General features: G+C 37.3%; 1 long non-coding RNA gene across 2 annotated transcripts in view; it reads right to left on the bottom strand.

Moving 5' to 3' along the window:
- The window catches only part of LOC138690140 (uncharacterized), a 44,182-nt gene extending 19,678 nt beyond the window's left edge, over window positions 1-24,504 (bottom strand). Inside the window, exons 1-6 of one of the 2 annotated variants that reach the window (XR_011328938.1) lie at window positions 23,766-24,504; window positions 17,267-23,280; window positions 12,898-12,965; window positions 12,002-12,176; window positions 10,043-10,114; window positions 3,309-3,452 (exon numbers count right to left, since the gene is read on the bottom strand). This is a non-coding gene — a long non-coding RNA (uncharacterized lncRNA). Of the gene's footprint in view, window positions 1-3,308; window positions 3,453-10,042; window positions 10,136-12,001; window positions 12,177-12,897; window positions 12,991-17,266; window positions 23,281-23,765 lie in introns of both variants that reach the window. The other variant, XR_011328939.1, reaches the window with a different exon arrangement.
- Between the last annotated feature and the right edge of the window lie 21 nt (window positions 24,505-24,525).

Raw genomic sequence — 24,525 nt, 5'->3', positions numbered from 1 at the left:
ACTACTATATAGCACATCAAAAAACCCCAGACATCCTAAAGATTCAAAGCAGTACCTGAAAAATTTCACTTCACATACTTTTCAAAACCCTCCCTCTCATCTTGCTGCTGTGAGTGCACATCTGTCTCCATATTACAGATACTAAAGAAATGTAGGACTGGAACCCTGGGCCAGTTTTAGACCTGCTTCTTGCAGCGTTCCAGTCTGAAGCTTCTGTAATGTAAGTGATAATTTGTGTAACATGTTGTCAATAGGTAAATCTGTTTTGTCTTTCACAGTTTTATTGAACAAGGAAAAATTAAATTGGTAAGAAAGCCAAAATTCAAGGAGAGCTAAGATAACCAGAGGCCAACTGGTTCACTCTAATTAGTGTTTTCACAATATGGAGAGCATTAGATCTGTGCTATCAACTTCCCAAATAAAAGCATTTCTGAATCTGTTTAAATCATTAAAAAAACCTACACAGGTGGCAATGCAAAGCAGATACTTCTATAGTCTCTCATCAAATAGTCCAGAAATGAATACACTGAAACTGTGCCACTTTGTAAAAAAAGAAAAAAAGATTAAAAAAAAAAAAAATCACTGTTTCTCAGTTCCAACTTACGCTCACAAGACAGATGTAGCCTACAAACTCAGCAAATGAACATTGTGAAAAAAAGCAATCAGACATGGTAAAACACAGCTTTTTGAAAGAAAGTACATTGAGTAACTAATTGATAGCACACATGTCCGATGTGCACAAAACTTCTCAAGGATTCAAACGGGCACGAGCATCTTCCACATTTTTATATGTAATGGCATCAAGTTTCACTGTGGGCTGCAATATTGAGGGCATGCCTTTAGGCTGGCATGTTCATTTAACGTATGAGTCATTCAGTGTGGAAACAACATAACAGAAACATCCACAAACTAATGAATTGTGAAAGAACTATAACATTTTCCCCCTCAGGCTTCCACCTACTAAAGTGTCACAAATAAAGTTAATATCACAAAAAATTATTTAGCAAAACAGGAATTAAATGTTAAATGACAGTCAACTCTTTTACAAGTCAATCACTTGTTTTAACTGTTTTTATTTGAAACAATACCAGTCAGTACAGTCACCTTAGAAAAGATCAACAGAAAAAGACACTCCAGCCTCAATTTTTATAACTACTGCAACTACAGACAAGATACCTCTATGACATGGAAACTGTGAATTGGGTTTTTCTTGATTGATATTGTCCTTCAGAATTTGAGGGGTTTTAAAACTAAAAGGAGCTCACCCCTCCCTTTTTTTTTCCCCCTAAAAGTTGGTTTGAAATAGAAACAGGTCAAATAAATAACCAAACACTTGCCATGCAATGAACCAGACTGAAAGATTAGCCTGGGAAAAATAATGTTATGAGCAGCCTAACTTCCTCCTCCCAAGTTACTATGATAGCCTACAGAGTTACAGCAGTTTAAAAAACTACTTATAAATATATCTAAGCAGATATCTAAGCTTATATCCATATATCTAGCACACATACTTGTCCAGTGCAGCTAGAGGAACCTAGTATGCCCTTACATTACAGTTCCTGATTTGTGTTCTGTATTTTGGCACTGGAATGAGTGCATAGCACTTCGAGGGCCAGATTTTATCTCCCACCCACCTAGAAAGTAAAAATGAAAAGCCGAGTGTTGCAGAAAGGGATATTAAATAGAAGTCACTATTAGTCACTTCCATACCAATCTAATTTCAAACGAGGAGACTGCTTACATTAATCTCTTCAGGTCTAACTTGTGCAGTTACATCAGGCCTTTGGCGTCTGGCCACAGACCTCTCGGGAATTCATCTACCAGGCATTCTCCATACTTCCTCTCCCAGTATGTTAGTGAGGATACTCTGTTTTAGTTAATGCTGCCTTAGGTACCTGTTAAGTTACGGTGCCTGTCTATACTGTGCAACCGAGTACCATGCAACTGGATTCTGTCAGCTAGGCTGGTACTCCTCCTCCCCCCACGATACACTACGGTTTTGCTGCTCTCATCGGGTGCCCACAGAGGTATCTGTGTTAGCACAACGATGTGCCTGAGCTCCTCATCCTTGCCTCTCAACGGGGCTAAGGCCTCTGACGGGTGCAAAGTGGACCAAACGCTGTTACCAGACACTAACCACCACCCCTCTGACCAACGTTGTCCATCCGATTAATGCCTAATCTGCTTGTGAATCAGCCCCTGAGCCACCATGGCTTTCAGCATTGCATGAAAAAATTAAAGAGTTCTTGAGGTGTGTCAAAACCCTAATTTCACTGGAAGTAGCATGCTGCTGGAACAGCTACCTGAGCTGTGAAACCAGCTCATCAGAATAACACTAGTCTCTGTCCTGCTCTTTACTACATAGTGTATACATACCCAGGACCTCAAAATACACTTAAGAAGCAGCTTTAAGAACTACCAGCTGTTACCAGAACAGTTCCATTGCAATACCAACCACCAGTGGCATTCAAAGAGCAAGAAGAAAAACAGAGGCACAAATTCTTTGTGAATTTCAAGAAATCAGTATATACATGGATAAAAACATAATTGGGTTTGGTGAAAACAAGAATTTTTGCTTAAGGAATTGTTGGCCTAAGCTATTCCAAAGACTAAATTAAAAGGAACCACTTCTACTATACTGTAGTTACAGTAAAACTTCCACTGGTGTTTCTACTTGCATTTTCTAATTGTGTACATTATTTAAACAGTGTGAAACTTCCAACAAAGTAGTACCAGTATAGTAACTTAGCATGCTGCCGTTATACTTCTTTTTTTTAACCTATACAAGGATTAAAAGTTTCCAGCTATGATTAATTTGTCAGTAATTACATAAGTGTTCCGTATCTCCTGCAAAGTTGGATGCAATGCCTTTTCGAACAGTTATATGTGTAGTGGTGAAATATGCCACCAGAGGTTAGTTATAATGTACTCTGAGTATACGCTGAGTGAAAAAAAAAAGCTGTTTTTTAAAATGACCATCCAAAAATATTCAGTTCTAAATATTCAGAGAAACAGGGTCACAAACAGTGAGCCACAAATGGCCACTAACTACTTCTCTAAAGTAACTTACTTTTCTAAAAAGATACTTTAACTGTTTTTATATGCAAGAAGTCACTGCTAAGTAAACTAAAGTTGTTGTACACTGTTTCAGAATTTTAAATACTGCACGATATAGAGCAATCCTCCTACTTTTCACATTTTAGAAGAAATTTTCATTAAACAATCAGACAAATCTTCAGAGAGAGATACAAACACATTTTACTGAGAACTATCATGTACTGTTTAATAAATTACATGCAAATTCTTACCAGAACGCCACTGCTTTTGAACATGCTATATCCATTGTTATCCTTAAGATATCCATTCACATCCGTCATTAGTAACCTGCTCGCTTTGTACTCAAGCTTTGGAACGGATTTCTGACAAGCAACCCGCACCTACCAAAATGGTTTCTAGAAAGCAAATTTAAAAGCTGTAAAACATTGAAAACAAATCAACAATTTGCAAACCACTGCAAGTGCAATGCAAACAAGAGTCAATATAAAATTAGTTCTGAAATGTTCATCATATTATGCTGGACTGTAATATAACCACAGTTACAACATTATACTTTTAAATCACTAGTTCATCTGTGGAAAAACTGCAAGAGCAAAGTTCCTCTTGCCATCTTAAGTCTCATATACCTCATCTCATTAAGGGTAGTCATTTCCGTAGAAGTGATTTCTTATAAAAAAGCCGGATAAAGGAATGTTATTTGTAATCATATTTAAGGTCTTCTAAGGACTAATGAAGACTGAAGTGCCATTATGCTGGACAGCGCATAAACACAGAACAGTAAAAGGTGCCCAATCATATAAAAAACAACACTCTAAACAGATAAGACATCGTGGGGGAAAAGTTCACACACAGCACAAACAGCGTGATTGTAGTAAATGTAACAGTAGTTCTATTTTGGGGTGGCTTTTGCTTGCAAAGAAAATGGAAGGAGATACAGAGTAAGGAGGGCAGATTGGGGGGAAGCATATGAACTAAGCAGGATTGAAGCAGAAGTGAAGAGGTAGAATAGACAGAAAGAGGGTGGAACAAACAGTCAATGAGCACAGGACAGAGAACAGCTAATTAAAGCTAGTGAATGTTCTCTGAATGCTGTTCAAAGGTCCTGGGCTTTTGGCTCTTTCTGTTCCTGCTAGTTAAGTCTCTGACTAGGTCCTTTTTTTACTGCTCCCCGGCTTAGAGCAGCAGGGTTGTACTGTTTTTTCACTCTTTTGCCCATCACAATTCCCTCCCCTCCTTTTAACATGGGATCAGGAGCTCTCTCTTGCCTGTAGCTTTAAAACATAAATTATCTGAATCTGCTCAACATTATCTTTATAGAACAAGCACATGCAGATCATCCTTATTTGCAAGTGATCCAAGTTCTGATATTCTGGCTTCAACTTTCTTAATTCTTTCTTAGGTCATTTACAGATCATTTACACAGCAGAAAAGCGAGGCAAGACACTGATCTATAAAACAGCAGTCGGAAGTTTGATCAGAGTACATAAAACATTGTGTTCCATACTGAACAACAGAGAGTTAAGCTAGGATTTGGGGTGGGGACAGCTGCTCTATAGGCTCTGGTGCACGCAGCCAGATGGAAATATTCTAACCGTTCACAGTAAACTGTAGTTGTTCTAGTATTAACTGAAAATATTAGGCTTATATCAGAAGGGAAGATGCATTGTTATTGTCAAACCAGTCATTATTTATATTCTCTAGCATAGATGGAGATAAGTCTGTGTAAAGGGCAAGTTTGCCCACAAAGGCAAATCGAACCTATGAAACTGAAGTGGTGTAACTTTTTATGGGGCTCTATGGATAAAAGCAAATAAACTAGAATGAAGTCACCTTCTTCTGGTATAAGGTCTCCAACACAAATAGTTTATAGAGGCATAGCAACCGCAATATAATTAAAAACAACTTCTGGAATTGGGCCAGCCCTCCTAGGTTGTTTCCTTCTATGCGGAAATAAGCTACCAATATATACAGTTTTACACTGATACAGCTCTGTTCACACTATGGGAAAAGATGGCTGATACTTTAATTACGCCAGTACAGATAAAATAGCAAAACGTCTGATAGAGAACTTAGGGTCTCAGATATAGTCCATTTACCTATTGAAAGATAGCTGCAATATTCCTAGCACAGGCAAGGCTTTAGAGTACTAATTCTTAACTTAAAAAATAATTCCTCCCGTGTAATTCCCAGAACATTGTCAACCTTTGAAATGTTAATGGAATTACTAGAGACAAACCAGACTTTGAATTTCTGCCAGATTCTGTCAGGAGTTCAGCTGACAAGAGTTTTCTGTGTGCCACTCAGGTGTCACTATTCATAATACTTTTTCTTTTAAAAATAACTTTTTTTTCAGCAACAATGCTGTGATAATTTTGAATCTGAGTAAAAACACTGGTAAAAACAAAATGTGTGTTTTGGCTTGAAAAATACACATAAAAGCAATTACTCCTCCTCAGCCAGACTACAGCTTTGGAAATTATCTCTGACTTGCCAATGACAATAACAGGCAAGTAGTTATCCAGCAAAATCCCTTTAGTTCAGCTGCACAATAGTATTTCCACCACTGTCTATACTTTATTTGGTTGTTTCAAACAGCATCTGCAAATTCAGGCTGCGCTGGTAAAAAAAACAACCTTTTTGCTTCTAAAGGGATGAACTTTATTTACTTCCCCAAGTATTCCTTAAAGGAGAAAAGAGCTAAAAAAAAATAAAATGTTTTAACCAGTGTGTTCCCCTTAGGACACTATGAATGGTATCTCCCAGACAACTGTTGAGACACCAGAATCACCTGATAAAACAAGAATGCATTTTCCTCCTTACTTATGTCTTGGTTTACAATAGCTTCCAAACCAGACTCCAGATAAATGCATATATGCATGTTTTTGTCTCCCTGTCTCCCTCTACCCTGAAAATAAGATCCCTGCTCCCAGACATCTTCAGATAAAGTGAAATATCTACAATTAGCTTGCTTATCAAAGGTGACTTGTATGTGCTTCATTAAGAATAAAAACTGTATTGACCATAACCTAGCTAGCACATAGAAAGTACTGACAGGTATATCAGTTATTTTATATTAAAAAAAAAAAAAGGTAAATTATTTATTTTTTATAACTTAAACTTGTTCTAATCTTAGGGATGGATCTGTGTTGCAAACTGAGGCACTTAAAAGTTGGGGGTTTTGTTTGCTAGTTGGTAAACCTCAGCAAGAACAAAAAAATTGAAACTAAAAATCAACGAATCAATCCTTGTAATAGTATCACCCTGTCATAAATAAATGGAAAGGGCACACTTATACAGAAAATCCTGTTAAACAAACATGACATCTCTATATAGAGAGATTATCTCATTACAAATAGTTAACAGGGCACTTTAAGGGTCTGCCAGTAAATGTAGTCTATCACATATAGGAATTGTAATTTCTCAATGCTATGAAATTCTGTAACAAAGTAACTTCATAAAAAATATTTGTTACTTACAAAAAGCATCTTGAAGGATGCAATGCTGTAATTTATTACTTTTAAATCAACTTTACTGCTTATTTTGACACATGCAGAATTTTTTAACAATAGGATATTTTTTTCAATAGACTCGGGGGGGGGGGGGGGCGGAATTGAAGAAAATAGTTCTTTTTCCTGGAGATTCCAAAGCTTTTTTCCCCAGATCCCTCAGACAAGATTCTCTTTCCAATCCTCAGAGGTCCTCCTTTCTTTATTACTAAGGTGAGATTAATCTTGGATATATATATTCTGCTAAATAAAACATGGCTAGGAAATTTACTCCACATAGCACTTGCCTCTGGCCCCATGTTGTGCCCCTAAGAGGTATAAGATTCTATTCATTACCCTTTGTTATGTGAAGGATAGTCAGATAAACAAGGTTGGAGGGCAGGAACATAAACAACTGATGTCTCCAGGATTAAATGATCCAGTAGGAAGTTAGTCCACAGCAAGTTGCAATGAAAGACACTGTCTTTAAAAGTGGAGGAGAGAAAAGGCAATAGCAGAAACAGGTCAGACTCTAAACACCCTCACCTGCTGTTCAGAAGCAGAAGGCTAGGCCAAGACAGACATTGCTTAAAGAATCATGATCATCTTCACTGATGAGCTAGATAGTAAATCAATCCCAGAAGCAGTCATGAAAACAACTGGTAGAACTTAGCAAACAGATAAGTCTCCAACCACGGTCTTTAATTAAACCAAAGCAGAGGGCACTTCATCCATCTACAAACTGAAATACTTTGCCCCTTAATTTAAGAGTGTCTTCAGCTGAACCACTGTCCTTTTGAAGTATCTGGAGTCCCAAAGCCAGGTCTCTAAATGACTGCTGTATTCACAGTGCAGCAGAAAATGAAATTCAAGTCACTGACTATCCCTCTCTGATGTACTCATTGGAGTCCTTGTTTGATAGCAAGTACAGTATTTGTATCCTGTAAGATGGTATTCCATAACATACATAATTACCCATTCCACAGTAGGATAATGAACTTAATCTTCAAGGTACTACACAGGCTTTGTCACCTCTTCTTGGTGAGCATGTGAGGAATGAGACATTTTCTCTTGGAAAACCCTGAAACTCCCATAGCCGTATTGCAGATAAGGCAGAAGAGTTGTCTTCTTCAAAAACATAACCAACCAGCTCAATATGACAACATTAAAATGGTGGGATCCAAGAAGAGAGTATTTAAGCTGGATGTTGATGATCAGGACAACAAATTTCTGGGCCTGGTCTCAAAAGAATGTCATGATGCTGAGAACCAAAACCAGCAAAGTGTGTGGGGGTGGTACCCAGTCCTGCTATCATTGTTAAGCCCTAAGGTAAGCTATACATCAGCTTTCACAGCCAACAAGCCCTCTCCCAGACACTCTTGGATCACAAGCCCCAAAAGCAAGGTAAGATATGTCTCTCTGAGACAGGGGAGAGGAAGCTAATTGTGTTCCAAAGAGGAATGGAACAAAGATACTCCATAATATTAAAACACCAATGTGTTATGCACAAAAAGAGGTATGTGCACAGCTTATATATTGCTCAGATACCATGCTTCTAATTTACAGTGTTAATGGCACATACTTACCTACAGCGATATGAACTTTCTCTTAAAATACACCACTTCTCTAAGATTGAATGTTCTGTCTGCTATGTGAATTTTTTAAATTATTGAGAACTCTTAGTAACTGTTGCTCAGATTTTATATAACTTTACAAATTCAAGAGGTGCAGAAATTTGCCCCCAATTGTTTAGTATGCCTCTGACAAGAATTACAGGGATTACTGAATTGTCTAGGGCAAAAAAAACCCCAGACCTGTATTTTTCATCAGGCCTGAAGAAACATGCAACTTGCTACAAGCATGTGATATTTCTTCCACTTAAATTAGAGAGCTACTATGAAAACACTTGCATTTTAATAGTTTTGTTTAACCAATTGCTTGGCAGGAATAGTTGCTTACATTCTTAAACCAGATGATCTACTTTAGATGCACCTGTTTCTCTCACAGTCTCTATTGCCTATAGAACTGAACATAGAAAACCCTAAATATCTCATTGATGTTAATGGTTCACTGAAGTTAAATATTTTTAAAAGGTAATACATAAATTTTTTTTATTTGTTGTCATCTTTTCCTCTTATAACACTCCATTTTTATTCTTGATCTTAATCTCAAAATACTGATCTTTTACAGTATCTGTTTCTGAAGAAGGCAAGGAAGTAAGTATAATTGAAATTGGGTAAGTCTTAAAAAGAAAAAAAATCCCCAAAGCTTTAGTGTTTTCTCTTCGAAACACTATAATGCAGAAGAAAAACTTTTTGTTTTTTTAAACAGGAAGATTTCTTGCTCTTTTTTCTATAAATTACAGAACTGTTTTCCACCTACCTCCCCCCCCCCCAAACCAGAAAGAGGACCCTGGGTGATAAACTAGGGAAGATTACTGGAGATGGCCATAACAGTTCCTATTCCCATTGCACACCCTGTTACTTTCCAAGTTTCCTGCCTCCACTACTGAGGCAGCAGTACCTGCTGCACCACTGTACTTTCCAAGAGCAGAAATAAAGCGAAGCAGCACCAGTTCCAGGTGACTTTAAGGTGCTAGGTTACAAACTGCATTGAGCTGTTGCAACACAAACAACTGAGCTACCCTTCCCCTGGAGAACGTGGGGCCCAGCTGGAGCAGGAAACAAACCATGATTTGAACAGAGCCCCCAACACTTATTCCAGTATAGAAGCTGTTACTTCTAAATTATGCATGCATTACCAAGACATCTCTGTCTTTGCAAAATGGAAATTGCAGTAGCTGAACTAGCTATACGCTCATAGCTACATGTTGGAAAACAAGATAAAAATGTGGCTGGGAATAGAACTAGACATTCATGTTGTGTGCCAGTAAAGAAGTCCTCTTTAGAAACAGTACTGCTGAAAGGTTAGCTAACTATATAATGCTCAAAACTGTAACTAACAAATCCTCTCACAAATATAGGCATATCTGTTTAAAATGTAAATGTTAAGTGGAAAATATTTATAGTTTAAGTTGCACCCTTTGCTACTTAATTATCATAATTCAAAAAAGAAGAAACCTTTAAGTTCCTCCTCCAAAGAAGTTATTTACCTGAACTGTAGCTTGGGAGTCCCCAGTAGTCAGTCTGTTCTGAGATTCTCATCCCACTGAATGTCAAAGACCTAGTACTTCAAGGATGGGATTTCAAAATCACTTAGTGATGACTTAACTTTGTCTCACTAAAGATAAACCAACCTTTATTCCCACTCAGGTCAGCTCATTGATTTCAGGGAAAACACATTTAGAAAGCAGAGCTGAATACTTTCAGAAATTCCACCCATCAGATAAAAAGGAAAAAAACAACAAACAAACTGATATAAACCACTTGAGACTTCTTGATGCATGATAAATCAAGTATTTTTGTGTATTTGTGTGCGTAACAAGTCATTGAAATTACTTTTAACTGCTCGCTGAAATAATATAATCTCAAGTACCTTACCTTCTTATTCTTCAGACACAGGACTCTCTTCGTTGAGGAAAACCCAATTTTGTCCATGTACAGGAGGTTGTGCTAGCAACAATAATAGTTCTGCTGAAAGATTCAGAAGAAAAAAATACACTTGCTGCTCTCAATATCCATATTATAGACATCATAAGCACTATTCTTGAATAATACTGAACTTGTTTTATGTTTTACTCTTGTCCTACTTTGGCTTCTATGGAATTGTGTTCAATAAAAGTTTGACTTCATGTACAGCCAGATCCATTCTCACCAACAGGAAAACCCAATAAGCTTAAGAATATGGTTCTTTATTTTTAATATATTTAAAGTCAGATGCATCAAAGCCCTCAGTTTTTATAATTCTGTAGCATTTATAAAAAAAAGCATTTTAAAATTGGTATCTGGTGGATAGTATTCATACTGCAAAATAAAACCAGAAAATTTAAGAAGTATCTCCAGAATAAATTCTCTTTTGTGATGATTTCATGGAAATGCATTTCAACATTTAGAACTTCACTGAAGCAACAGCCTCCTTTTCACTAGTGCTGTCCCTGTTTGGAGTACCCTAACAGTTCTATAGCTTTTCTTAACTAGTTTCTGATTTTTAATTATCCCTTACATTTACAAAGCATTTATTTAAAACAATATCTTCATATTTTCTCTAAGTATAGGGATAAAGTAAAGGCTTACACTAAAAAAGTACTGTTCTTTCTATGTCGCTGAAGTTCTTCGGCATCAGTACTGTACCAGGATGGCATTGATAATAAGTTAAGCATGCACACAAAAACATGCAGAACAGGAGCCTCTGGACCCAAAAGATATAATAGTATTAAATTTGAAAAATCTACTACTTTTCATTCTGTAGGATTTTTAGCAAGACAAATGGTATTGTTAAGGCTTCTCAGATCATATATGCACCTATAAAGATATATTTTTATATATGCAAGTGATCCAGTAATTTAGCAACAAAGTAGACAGATATCATAAAAACATTCTAGGTTTGTGTGCACCACTGAAAAGGCTGACAAACTGTACTCTGCCTTTCTGATAAGAAGCAATTTGTTTGGTGGGGATTTTTGGTTTTGGGGTTTTTTTTTTTTTCAAATTATCACTTGTTTGACTGCTGGTTGGAACACCAAACTCATAGCCAGTGAGAGAACCCCCATAGTTTGCAATGAGAACGCAGGAAAAGAAATTCAAGTACCTGTTTAAATATTCACAATTATTTTATTATTCTACTGCTAACACTTATTGTTGAATGTACATTGCATGCAGCTCCCATGCAGAATATGACTATAAACCAGCTTCTACTGTGAAGTTATTATTACGTTATAAAAATAATTGGATGTCTAGGAAAAAATAAACACAATGTATAGTAACCATTTGTCTAAAATTAAATCCTGACCCAGTGTTACCATGCCAAGATTTAAGGATCCATTTTAGAAAAAAATTCTGACTGGCAGAAAATTGAAAAGCTGATTTTTTTAAATACAAAATTTGAAGATATTCCAATTTGTGAAAACCTGACCGTGACTTCCTCTTTATTTCCCCTGAATGATTTGAGACTTAATTATTGACACTTACAACCAAAACAACTATGGCTTAACAAAATTGCAAATTCAGAAAATAAAGAAACACATAAGAAAACTCTGAAAAAGAACTTGTAGCAAAAGAGAATTGTGTCGTTGCAATCACCATAATCTCCATCCTCAACAGCTACTCCAGGGATAACAAATTGCGCTAACATAATTTTCCAGACAACAATTTCCCGCCACGCATCTCGTAAGTATGCGTGCTACTGCATGTGCCTTTTCAAGATACTTTATGTGTCAAATGACCAATACAAAGGCTGCCAGGCTCTGACATGACACCGCATGTATGCTAATTTAAATGAAAAACCAGCCTACCAAAACCAAATAAGTATAATTTAAAAAATAACAAAGAAAAAGTACTTACCTGAACTTGACAAAGCACCTCTTAGCTGCATCAGTACTATTTCCCAAATGAAGACTCTTCATTGCAAATAAGTGAGCTTTCATCAGATCATTATTCTGTGGCACAGGCTCCTCCAAATGGCAGAATGAATGTATTGCCATTATTGAAAATTTACAGATAATCTGAAAAAATTGAACTGAAAGCAAGAAATACAGTGGCTTTATTTTGTGTAAAATTACTGAAAAGACTTTACTTAGTTTTCAAGAACTTGTTATTTATCAATAGCATTTAAAAACACACAGAGGATATGTATATGCACTGACTGATAAAGTAAGTATAAATGACTTAATTAAACCAGATAGATGGTTCATTTAAGCAGAAATGCCCAGGTAAAGAACTTCCATTTAATGCTACTGTGGAGCAACATTTCAATAAATTTTAGGGCTGTTTCTTTTACAGTGGCTGTTTCTTTTACTGCAAAGAAGTTTTCACCAGGGCATCTATAATGATACATGTATTTTTGCACAACACTTACTTTTAATTTAGAATTATCTTCACATAGTTCAAGTTATTCCTTCCAGTGTGAATTATTTTCTAACTGCAAATACCAAATGACATTTACCATTGTTATGCTAACATATCCAGCCTTAGAAGATTGCCCTCAAGTTCCTCACAACTTTACCTGATTTTACAGAATGTATATAGTATTTTACTTTGGATACTTATTTGAGGACAAGATTAATCACTTCAAAGACAGATTCTAGAGGCGTAATTTGATGAACATCTATTTTGGTAAAAGTGCCAATTCAAACAGAGATGACCCTCCTGCTGCTTATTCTCATCCTTCTGCCACAACCTCATTTGTGCAGATGTATCGGCTGGTGGAGCCACTCGCTATACCATATTGAGGAATTAACCTGGGTTAAAAATTGATGCTTGCCATAGACTCCTCTTGAAGTCAGGATCGATTTTCTGATCCAAGTCACTGCATGATGACACAAATGACTGTGCTAATACAACAGGAGGAAAAATGAGGAAACGAGCACATAGTTAATTGCAGCTACAAATGTCAGCACCTCAGAAACTACTGTTGTCACCTAAACATAAATTACAAGGTAGATCACAGATTTGCACCGAAAGCAGGATAGGGTATTCTTGGACTGCTTTAACTTTCACCTCCATCTCTGCATCACAGTACACCATCCCCACAATTGCACCAAAAATGAGTGCTTGTAGGGCCACACCAGAATTGCGTTACAGAGACTGTTTCCTGCCATAGGCCATGTGTTATAAACTTAAGAAGGTGGGATGAACTACACACAGCACGCAAGTATATGAATATATGTGTGGGTGCGTCTCTCTCTTTTCCAGTAACAACAGAAGCATCTCCGATCACTGTTCAGACTGCTAAAGACAGAAGAGATTAATGCTGTTCAATGTGTCTGCCTAGGTATGCCTGACCCCTTCTAACTTTTGAATCCACTACCTGATTTCAAACAGTTTTGTCAAAGAGTAAGATTCAAAAGTAATTTACAGTTTAGTAAGAATTCAGATTTCAGAATTCCAAGTACTGGGCAGGTGGATAGAGAAGACCGACCTGCAAACTGCCCAAACTGAAGTAAAAGCTGCAGCATATGCCCATGTGGTGAGAGAACAAACGTGTACCTAATAGACACACCTTATAAGTACCCCAACTGCAGCTGGTACTTTTCATTACTTCTAAGATACAACTACCAAGGAGACTAGGCACTGTTAGATCTTGTGCTCACAGAACTACTTGACTATCCATTTAGTATTCAAATCTACTTATGTGGCATTAAAATACAAGTCCTTGGTCTGCAAGTTCCAGATCTGCTCCTTGTGTTCAGTTTAAAAGTACGGTACGTACAACACTTGATAGCTTCCAGTCTTCTGGCACAGCATCTCATCCTAACGAGATGCATTCTTCTTAGCAGATCAGCCACTTCATCCTTTAGAACCACCGAATGAATGAATCACATCGAATCCTCATGACTTAGGGGTCTTTAGCACTTTATTCTAGCATTCAATCTTTTGATTCTCTAATCCGATAATCAGATAATGTCCCATCAACATTATTTAAAAAGAACAAAATGTCCACATCTTTGTGGTGAAGAGTAACATAAAGAAATCACTCCGCTCCTTAGTGCTTCTTACTCTTTTTAATTGCTTTCCATACTCCCTAACAGTCCAGAAGACCTGTCAAGTCCTTAACAGATTACTTACTATGTTACCATCCTCCTTTTCTTTTTAAATAAAAGCATACAAACAACAAAGTATTTCCCTGAAATAAGCTGCTACCAATAAGACATGACAACAACTATATTCTGTTACTGTGGTTAATTCACATATTTGGAAGGGTTAAAATGTTACATAAAAACATTTCTGGTCACATGCACGTGAAAGTGATTGGCCTTTTACAACCAGTAATTTTTTCCTCCCTCATCACCAACTTCTTGCTTAAAAGTAAATAATTAACAATGCTAAATGAGAACAGTTAAAAGAGGTATCAATAGGTACAAATTTTATCCAAACACAGGAAAGACACCCATATGAATTCCCCCCACATCTTAATGAGAAGGATCATACTACTGTTAATCAAAATACAATTTCTTAAATAATGATAAAGACTGTTCATCTTAATATTCACTTAACATGTATTAACATGTAAACTCAACCAGTTGTGTCTCAACATTTACATATATTCAGAATCTACACGGTATAGACTAACAGCAGGGAGGGTTGTTAGGGTTTTTTTGGGGTGGTGGTAGGTTTTGGTTTTTTTTAAATATAAGAATGCCATCTCACTTTCTGAATCCTTGCTTTGGAAAGTTTTTAAGGCCTCAAGCCTTTCTTAGACCGCTAACCTGCACTGATGGCTTTGTTACTGTAGTCTCAGTGCTAGCAGTACTTGAATTAGGCAGAGTAAGCTTAAGTGCATTCACATAGCTCAACTGCACATAAAGCATCAAATATTCAGGCACTCTACTCTGGACTAGTTCCAGAACTTGAACAGAGTCAACTGTATGCCAGGAAGGAATCCTATACAAGGAATTAAATCTGATATAAAACTGTATACAATGAATTCAATGCAATAGACAAAAAGGCATGCATGTATTTCTCTTACTGTTTCAAATCTTAAATTTGGGTCAAATTTGCAACTCCATGCTACAACATGATGCAATAGGTAAAATAATTGCAATGATTGGCTAGAGGTTCGTTTATTCAATTAATAGGATTTTATAGATGAATTATCTATTTGCATAATACAAGTGTGATAATCATAAAATCATTCTAGTTAGAACAGACCTCAGAGGTCATCTAGTTCAACCTCCTGCTCAAAGCAGCATTAATATGTGAATACTCATTAATGATACAGGTCGTACTCTTAACCTTGCAGACCGCTAATCGCATGTAATCCTTAATCAAATGCACTCAACTGCCTTTGATAGGATTACTTATCTGCAGAAGAGTTTGTGGGACCAGTTACTTGCCATACATTATTCCTAAGCGTGGCACATTATAGTACTCCCCAGCTACACCTGTAACCAGTATCACACTTTCATTACATTTTAAACATCTTTTAAGCCGGTACTGTTTTGAGAGCAATTTTCAAAGTGGCCCTGCTGTATGTACATAAGTAGATTTTGATATATGAGACTAGGATGGAGTGAAGCAGGGGGTGATAAACCAGTAAGTGAGGCAGGAAGCACAGAGTTGGGTCCTGGTTTCAGGTGTGTTTCACAGGTTGATGAGTGTAGGATAGAGGTCCTGCTCTGAGATACACCTATAAAACCAGAGAAATTAACACCATTGGCACCAACAGTCCTTTAATCATCAATGCCAGTGACCGAACTTCAGTAGAGTAAGTTTGGGAATCTCTGCTTTAATACTGTGGTTTTATTTTGTTCCTCCAATTTTGCTCTGATAAGGATCTCCATTTTGGATTTGTATTCAAGTTTACACCTTTCTTTCATGCATGAAGAAATGATTTAATATGGTACAGCATTGCTAATAAAAAGTAAAAAAAAAAAAAAAAAAATTTTAAAAATCACTGAAACAACCCAAACGTAAAAGAAAAAAAAAAAGTTGAAGTGTTTTATAAAACCATGATTACCCAACAACACAAGCTGAATTACGAAAGAAATTTGCCTTATATTAGTTCAGTAATGTCCCTCTATTCCAAAGAATGAGCTACAGTAACAGTTTATATACGTGATACATGATACATGAACGATACATGAACTCTGCCACACTACCTAAACAGAGAAGAAAAACTCATCTTCAAAATAAGGATTTTATTTACATATTTATTACCTGCTACTGGAAATAATTTCAGATATTAATAAACTTAATTTTAATTAAATTGTATTTAATACAACTGAAAGAACATAACATTTTAATTTACTTTGTTTGTTAGGATTTCATGGTCATTTTTGTTTACTGTGGACACTTTACTGTAAACCATAAAAATGCTATTTAAGAGGTAACAACAGCAACAAGAAATAAACAGCAGCAGGCTATATAGAAAGAAATTGACTTTAGCAGCTTTGATAACCTTGGCCTTAGGCCTATCTGAAATGCATTTTTAAACAGCAGTATTTTAAAAAAATATACTGAAAGCCTTTGAAATTCTACAGTTCAAGACACTATTTACATGCCTTCCCCAAGCATTCATTAATAGCCACTGCTGTCCTCTAGGTTGCATAGAGGGCCTGTCCCTATTTGATCTGATATACTAGCTCTTAAAGTACAGGGTACTCCAAGAATTTTAATTATCCACAAAAAGAGCTAAACTTAGACCTCTCAGCAAACTTTCCCACCAGTGTATAAGTGGCACAAGTTAGTTCACATGATGGTGCATATGCATCAACCACACGACACGAAAGGGATGTGGTTGAGATGTAGATGGGAAGCAGCAAGAGATGGGAATCAAGCAACCGATTCTAAAGCCAAATATGAGAGATCAGACAGATCCCCAAACTGACAGAATATCTTCACCAGCAAAATTTCCACCTTAGATATCTTTATTTTATAGTTTTGTCATGAAACTTTAATATTTTTCTGATTAATAAAGCTGAATAATTGATTCTACTAAATACTTAAGTTCCCTTTTAACACCAAACTATATTGCTTTTGTGTTTTAGAAAGTAAAATTTTACTAAAGAATACTTGTTTGCAACAAAACTAACTGCACTTCCATATTTGTGGTAACCTTGTATAGTAGTATAGTATTTGGCATTCTAGTTGAGACAGGAAGCTCAATACCTGACTGCCAAGTAACAACTCACTGTCCTGGCACCTTGTCTGAAGGAAGAGTGAACAAATTGCAAGGAGATGCTCTTGTGATTTCTTACAAAGAGAAATATGCCCAAACCTTGCTAGGTGCTGGGAAAAAGGGAAAAAGGGAAAAAGGGAAAAAGGGAAAAAGGGAAAAAGGGAAAAAGGGAAAAAGGGAAAAAGGGAAAAAGGGAAAAAGGGAAAAAGGGAAAAAGGGGAGTTGTGAGTGTCAATTGTACTGTATTGTATACAAAGAACAACATCAGTATACAGACGACATGAAATCAGCACACCTGAAAAACTTCTGCATTAACACATCAAGGGTTATATGAACATGACCAGTGTGGCTAGTTAATAACGTTTCTGATACAATGAAAAAGCACTATAGGACTGAAAAGGACAGTTACAGCCATTCCCTTCTGTTCTAAAGGCAAAGGCAGAAATTATGCTTTATGTAGAACAATTACCGAACATCATCACAGCTTTGGAACATATTACCTCTAATTTTAAAGTATAAAGAAAGGTTGAGAGATTAACAGGGAAGAGGACATACAATTAGATGCATTTAACATGACAGTAAGTGGCAACACATGCGAATGAGAGGGGTGATAAATTTACATCAGCGAACAAGAAAGTAGTAATATTTGGTTTCAGCTAGAAGTTGAACTATTGATTTTCAGGCTCCAGGGAAAAAAAAAACGTAATAGCTTTTTCGTCACCATCATCCCCTCCATCCACTCCCCACATCCCTTGCCAACACAGGACCTAAGAATTATAGAAAAAATGCTCCACAAACAGTTTGGGGATTTTTTAAAAATACTTATTTATTTATTTAGAGAAGGATACTGGTCACCAGGCCCAAAATGTTTGCTTTTTGAGGGTGAAGAACCATATGTATTCTTACAGTAACCAGCATAACAAAACTCAATCATAATGTGGCCTTTCAGCACCACCACCAAATAAAAACTGACATGAAAATATCTATGTCCTACACTTCATAAAGACAAATTATTTTCTTTGATTAACCCTACCTAAGGCATGAATTCATACCATCAGATTTACTAGCTGTTTCATAAATACACATTAACACCAAGCCTGATACTACGTTTTCAGACGTTAAAAAAAACACCAAAGGATAATTCAAAAACAGGAAAGATTTTATGAAGGCTTTAAGTTCACACAGAATTTTAACAAACTATCTAAACTCATGCAATTCTGTGAAAAATCAGGGAAGTATGCAATGTTGGCAATTCAAGAAAGAGAATTTAAAAACTCTTAAAATACTCTCTATAATACTCTTTAAAGAGTATTTTAAACTCTTCATAATAAGCATTAGTCTTTCTTTGCATTTATACAGCACTTCTTAGAAGGAGATGCTAGCAACTGGGACCTCTGCTCATGCACAGTGTCAGTGGCTGTAACAGTACTAGCATACCTACACAGGATGTTTTCCTAAATGGGATTGTAGAAAGTAAAAACATCCAAGACTAAGCAAGATAAGGACCACAAGATAATGGTGATAAATTTTATCTCAAGTGTCTATAAGTATCAGAGGGAAAAGTCTCTAATGGATAGGTAACAATATGTCAGTATAAGTTTATCTAGTTAAGTAAGAATGGATAATCCGTCACTTTTAAACTTTTCACGAAATATATCATTGCTCCTTCTTCTTTCTCAGTGTAGATTGCCATCTTACCAACACAGAATCAGTTTACTTGAAAAGACTCCTTTCTTTTGAAAGTACCAGGAACTGGAATACATGAAAATATCTGGAGGCACGTTATAGAGCGTAACAAGGACTGGTTCATTACTTGGACAGCAAGTGTGTTACTTAATATTCTTCGTTCTGCTAGCATCTGAACTGAGTTCTGCAAGCAAGATATTTAGAAACTTTGTCCAAGAGTCACAAAGGTCTGACTTTAATTAATATGTTTGACTACTGACTATTTTCAAGAAATCAAAACAGCCAGCCTTCAAAGTTGCTTCAGAAACAGAATGAAACAATCAGACCCTTTTTTAAAGAGTCATGTGTTACATCAAATGCTGTATACTTGCATAGGTATAATTTGGAGTTGATTTCCCTTTTATAAATACACACAAAAGAGAAACAGCACATTTTACATCATCCCAATTTTCCTAAGTCCTGTAAACCACTGGTGATTTTCAGCAATAGCAGCTGAAGGCATTCTCAAAACTAATGAATCACCTTACTCATAAAATGTCTTTGAATTCTGCCATAAGTCAATCACTTAAAACTATAATCACAACTAAGAAAACAAAAAATCACCTTAGAAATCTCAGACTTTCATGCAGAAGAACAGAAAGCCACTATAAAGGCCAAACAAAAAGAAGGAGAGTCAAATATAACGTGCCTTTAAAGAACAACACCAATTAAAGAAAAACAGTATGAGACCAGAAACCAACATATCATATTTGGGCATCAAATACTATCTATGATTTGTTCACTTACTTTCAAAACACTTGCTTGCTCTAATGCTTTTTATTTTGTATTTGTATGTCTTTTAACCAATGCATCTCCAAACTTTCACATCAGTTTTTAAAGTCCTTACCATCATAATCAAGATAGCCAAGATCTTTGCCCTTACAGAGACATGAATTTTGTTTGACTGTTGTTATATAACCTCATGCTGGGTCCCATTCAATTTCTTCCATCAACATTAAAATGTATTTTCTATCTATGCTGACTTGCACTAAGAGTAGCAATGCAACACCATGATGCCACAGAAATATAACCTAACTATTGGAAGAATCCTAAGGACACAAGTGCGCAACACAGTGACCATGATCATATCAAACATGACCCACCTTTACACAGGTTTCTGAAGCAACATTTCATCATTGATACTTTCCCACTAGAAATATTCCTGAAAATAATTCATTTCTGAAAACACATAAGCTACTAAGTTTTGGCTATTGTTCCCTACTGGAATGGTGTCAGAAGCCTACAGGCTGTAGGACAGGGAGGTAAAATAACTGAAAGAATATAATGAAAATTAAGAAAAAGTATTTTGAAGGCCAGCTGCAATTCCCAAATGGAAATCTTTGCAATGATTTCTGACAACACCGAGTCAGGCCTAAAGTGTTCAGTTTCTCCCTTTGATACAGAGCAAAGAATATGCTCCTGTTAAGGATGACAAAATAAGAGCAACTCTTAAGAACCAAGAAAAAAAAAAAGTCTACCTTTAACTCAGAGCAGTGAATAGATTTCTCCTGCTCTGGCAAGGTTCCAGGCACCATAGTAGAAAACCAATGTAGCATTTATTTTCAAAAGTACGGGGGGGGGGGGGGAAGTCATTAAAATATCTTAGAGGTTTTTACTCCAGAAAAAGCATTTAAACAGGTACCAGTCGACAAAAAGAGAACCTGGCCTCATGTTTTAGCTACTCATTTTATAACCTCTGTCTCAAAAAAGATCTCCCTCTCCTTGGTTAAAATACTGTGATGCAATAGCCAAAGGATACTACATGTACACTTTAAAATCAGTAATGTTAATAGTTTGTGAGCTTAAAAACTGTTATGAAATGCAAGAAAGTTTACCATCACAGTAATCTTGACTTTATATACACAAAAATTATCAAAGTTGATTATTGTGATTAAGCTTTCTTGTGGTAAATATTTAACAACAGAACATTAACAATGTATTTAAGCATTAAACAGAGAAAAAGAGGTATACATAGAATTAATTAGTTAGTTTATTCTTCTTACATTTCCAAAATGGCACTTTACAAGTTTAAAATTTAATGTTCTTTTGTTAGTTTTTGGAAAAAGAAGAAGGAAAGCCAAGCACACATAAAACCTGAGAAACAAAACCTTCAGAGCAAGTTTTCAGTTGGTACCTCCCACTTCATATTCAGTTTCTCAGGGACGATCATGCAGCGACAATCTGGTTAGAAGCAAGCAGCCAACGGGTGTGTAATTTGCATGTGAAAATATTTTTAGAAGACACACATGAATAGCATATGTTCTCAGCCTGAGTACAGTCTTCTAAATATATGCCCTGAATATTATTTCCCCAACATTCATAATTATTTTCCAGATAATGATTCCTGCTACAGATACGTTACTCTGTGAAAACAACATACATATCAAGCCTTAAACAACACAGATTTTAGAGTTCACCTTGGGGGCTGGGGGGAGCCTCTATATGATTAATTTTTTTCCTCCATATCTGGACATACTAACAGCAAAAGAAAAGAGGGGTTTTTCCTATTACACTACATGCTCGATGCATATGCCAAGAGGCTTCAGTCATGGAAAGTGCCCATTCCAGATACGCCTTTTAGAAATATTATAATAAATTAAAATGAATTAATACTTAAACTGTTTTAAAATCTTTACTGCTGATGTAATGACAAAGTTGGCAAATTACGCTTGAAAACAGAGTGCAACAAGAGGATACACTGATTCAGAAAGTTAAATCAGATATGTATGTTCACTTGCCTGAACCAAAGCAGCTTCAAAAATTGTGTCAGAAAACCCTTCTACTCCTCCTATGCTTAGAAAAAAAGTTAAAAAAGCTAAAGATGGAAGTCAATAAAACCAGAAATAAGCCATGTGCTCATACATTGTTAGTTAAATCTAAACCTAAACTAGTCAAACTGACACCACATGCCAGAGAAAACAACATTTGAGTAAGCAGCAGTCTAACTAGATCCCAAAGTCATTACCAGTCCACATCTGGAACACCCAAACCAATTTCTGGTGACTCTGGAGTTTGCATCATGTAGCAAGTATTACTTTAAGACTGTTTTGTTCAGGCCAAATGAAGTTCTATTGTATTGTGAGAGGAAAAACCTCAGTTTCTCTTCTTTGCCAACATGTAAACATTCTTCCTCAAGCACGTGGAAAAAACTCAGGTCTGGATTCTTTCTTTGGCCCAAGCTGTCCTTTATTCAACTTCAATGTCAGGGAGGAAAAAAGGAAGGATACCAGTAAATTATACTGTGGTACTTAATAGTAAATAAAAAATACCCAAAATCACAGAATGGTTTGGGTTGGAAGGGATTTTTAAAGGTCATCTAGTCCACCCCCTCTGCAGTGATCAGGGACATCTTCAACTAGATCAGGTTGCTCAGAGGCCCATCCAGCCCGACCCTCAATGTTTCCAGGGATGGGGCATCAACCTCCTCTCTGGGCAACCTGTTCCAGTGTTTCACCACCCTCATCGTAAAAAATTTCTTCCTTACATCTAGCCTGAATCTACCCTCTTTTGGTTTAAAACCATTACCCCATTGTCCTATTGCTACAGGCCCTACTAAAAAGTCTGCCCCCAAATATAAGTTAACTTAGCAAAAGAGATGGGGGCAGTGAGGGGAGACAAAAACCAGAAAATGGAGGCATTAGGTAGCTTTGAAAATCTAAACAACATCAAGTAATGAATTCTAACTGATCAGAGAACTGGAATCTATGCTGGAGCTTTTTCAAAGTCAGTCCATGCTAACAAGCAGGAAAAACATCTACTTAATCATTCTAAAGCACAAACACACACACACAAGCAAACACCTTTTACCACTTCATCTGTTAGGCACTATACACTTGAAACAAAAGCTGATGCTTGGTAGAAGCCCAAAACAAAACAACGGACACTAGTCACCCCTGGGAAAAGTAAAGACTTAAAACTACAATGAAAACAAGCTAAAAATTTATTATTGAAATTAATAAACAGAGCATATATTAATTTTCGTACATCCAAACATTGTATTTTAACCATAAGTACTAGTAGGGCTAAAACCACAATACTCAGAGAGTCATAAAATGCCATGAGAAAAATCATTGCATACATACAACTACTGAATGAAACTACTTAACGACATTATTCAGTGGCCTGCATTATTCAACCAGTTTTAACAGTGAAATAGAGCAACTGAAAAAGAGATGAAATACACACACTGCCTTTGATGTGTGTGTAGAAATGCCATTCTCAGTGGCTGTAGAGCCCATTGGTTCCTTGTGCTCAACATACCCAAAAGTGCTTTACACTCCTGATAAAAGTACACAGAAAAAATACATTCTCCACAATGAAAGCACTAATGAATCAAAGCCCAGGATCAATCTAAAAAAAGTACTCTTCACAAAATTATTAGCAAGCTTCATTACAATCTTTCTCCAGTCAGGCAGTTTCCTCCAATACAACCAAATACCCTCAAATATTAATTCAAGCTTCAAAACGTTGCTGTACAAATTAGAGGGGTAACTACAACAAAAAGCCAGATTATGGCTGTTACAACGGAGCCATCATACTAACAGATTATTTCACGATGTAAATCATACGATGCCAAACGCTTTTTAAAAATGCGACCAAGAGTAAGGTGTCAGCAAAGCAGAGGCAGGCAAGAAGAGAGGAGGCATTTTTTGTGTTATCACTAGAACAATTTCCTGACTCATTCCATCCTCCAGCCCCGGGGACCAGGCTGGCTTGGTCCACACACCGACAGCCTTCTTGACGTAAATGAAGCCGAGCACTGACCTAAATGCCGTTGCTGTTGAGCTCCTTGCAGCTCACGCTGGAGGAAAAGGGGCCAGCACGGATTCAAAAGCCAGCATATCCCACACTCGAGCTATTTCAGCCCGAGACTGCTGGCGCAGAAACGCTCGTCGAGACCGAGAGCCCCGCACGGCCTCAACCTCTTTTGAGACTGAAACCTCCAAAAAAAACCCACCAAACGACTGCGAGGCAAACTCTAGGCTGCTTCAGAGCGGAGATGATTAATTTTTGTTTTAAAGGGAGCCCGCACGTCACCGCAGCGCTTCGGTGGAAGCGGAACTGCCAGAACCGGCCTCGAGAAAGGCGAGACCCGAGGTACCGAACCTCGGGCAAGGTTAAACCACACGCCGGGCGTGATTTTAAGCAAGTGTTCCACGAACTGCACCCTTCCTCCTCAACTCCCTGCCCCGACCAACGCGCAAAGGCATTGCCGGGAGCGACTCGGTCCCTCCCGTTACCGGGGCGGCCGCGGAGGCCGTAGGCCCACGGCAGGCGGAGCTGCCGCTTTCCCCTCAGTGAGCTACGAGGGGCCCGGCTACCGCCCTTCGCCCCTCCGGCGGGCGGGCAGGCAGGAGGGGCAGGTGCGGGCCCCCCCTCCTTGCTCTCCCGGCGAAGGGGCGGCGGAGGGCAGCGGCGCCCTCCTCACAAAGCCGGCCCCGGCGGTAGGCGGCCGGGTAGATCGTCCCCTCCCACCGCTCTTCCCGTGAGGGAGCGGGGGAAAGGAAGGGCAAGGGCGGGGAGG

The sequence above is a fragment of the Haliaeetus albicilla genome, chromosome 20 (assembly GCF_947461875.1).
Source record: "Haliaeetus albicilla chromosome 20, bHalAlb1.1, whole genome shotgun sequence".
In the NCBI taxonomy this organism is placed as follows: domain Eukaryota; kingdom Metazoa; phylum Chordata; class Aves; order Accipitriformes; family Accipitridae; genus Haliaeetus; species Haliaeetus albicilla.
This window is presented reverse-complemented; position numbering and strand designations above follow the sequence as displayed.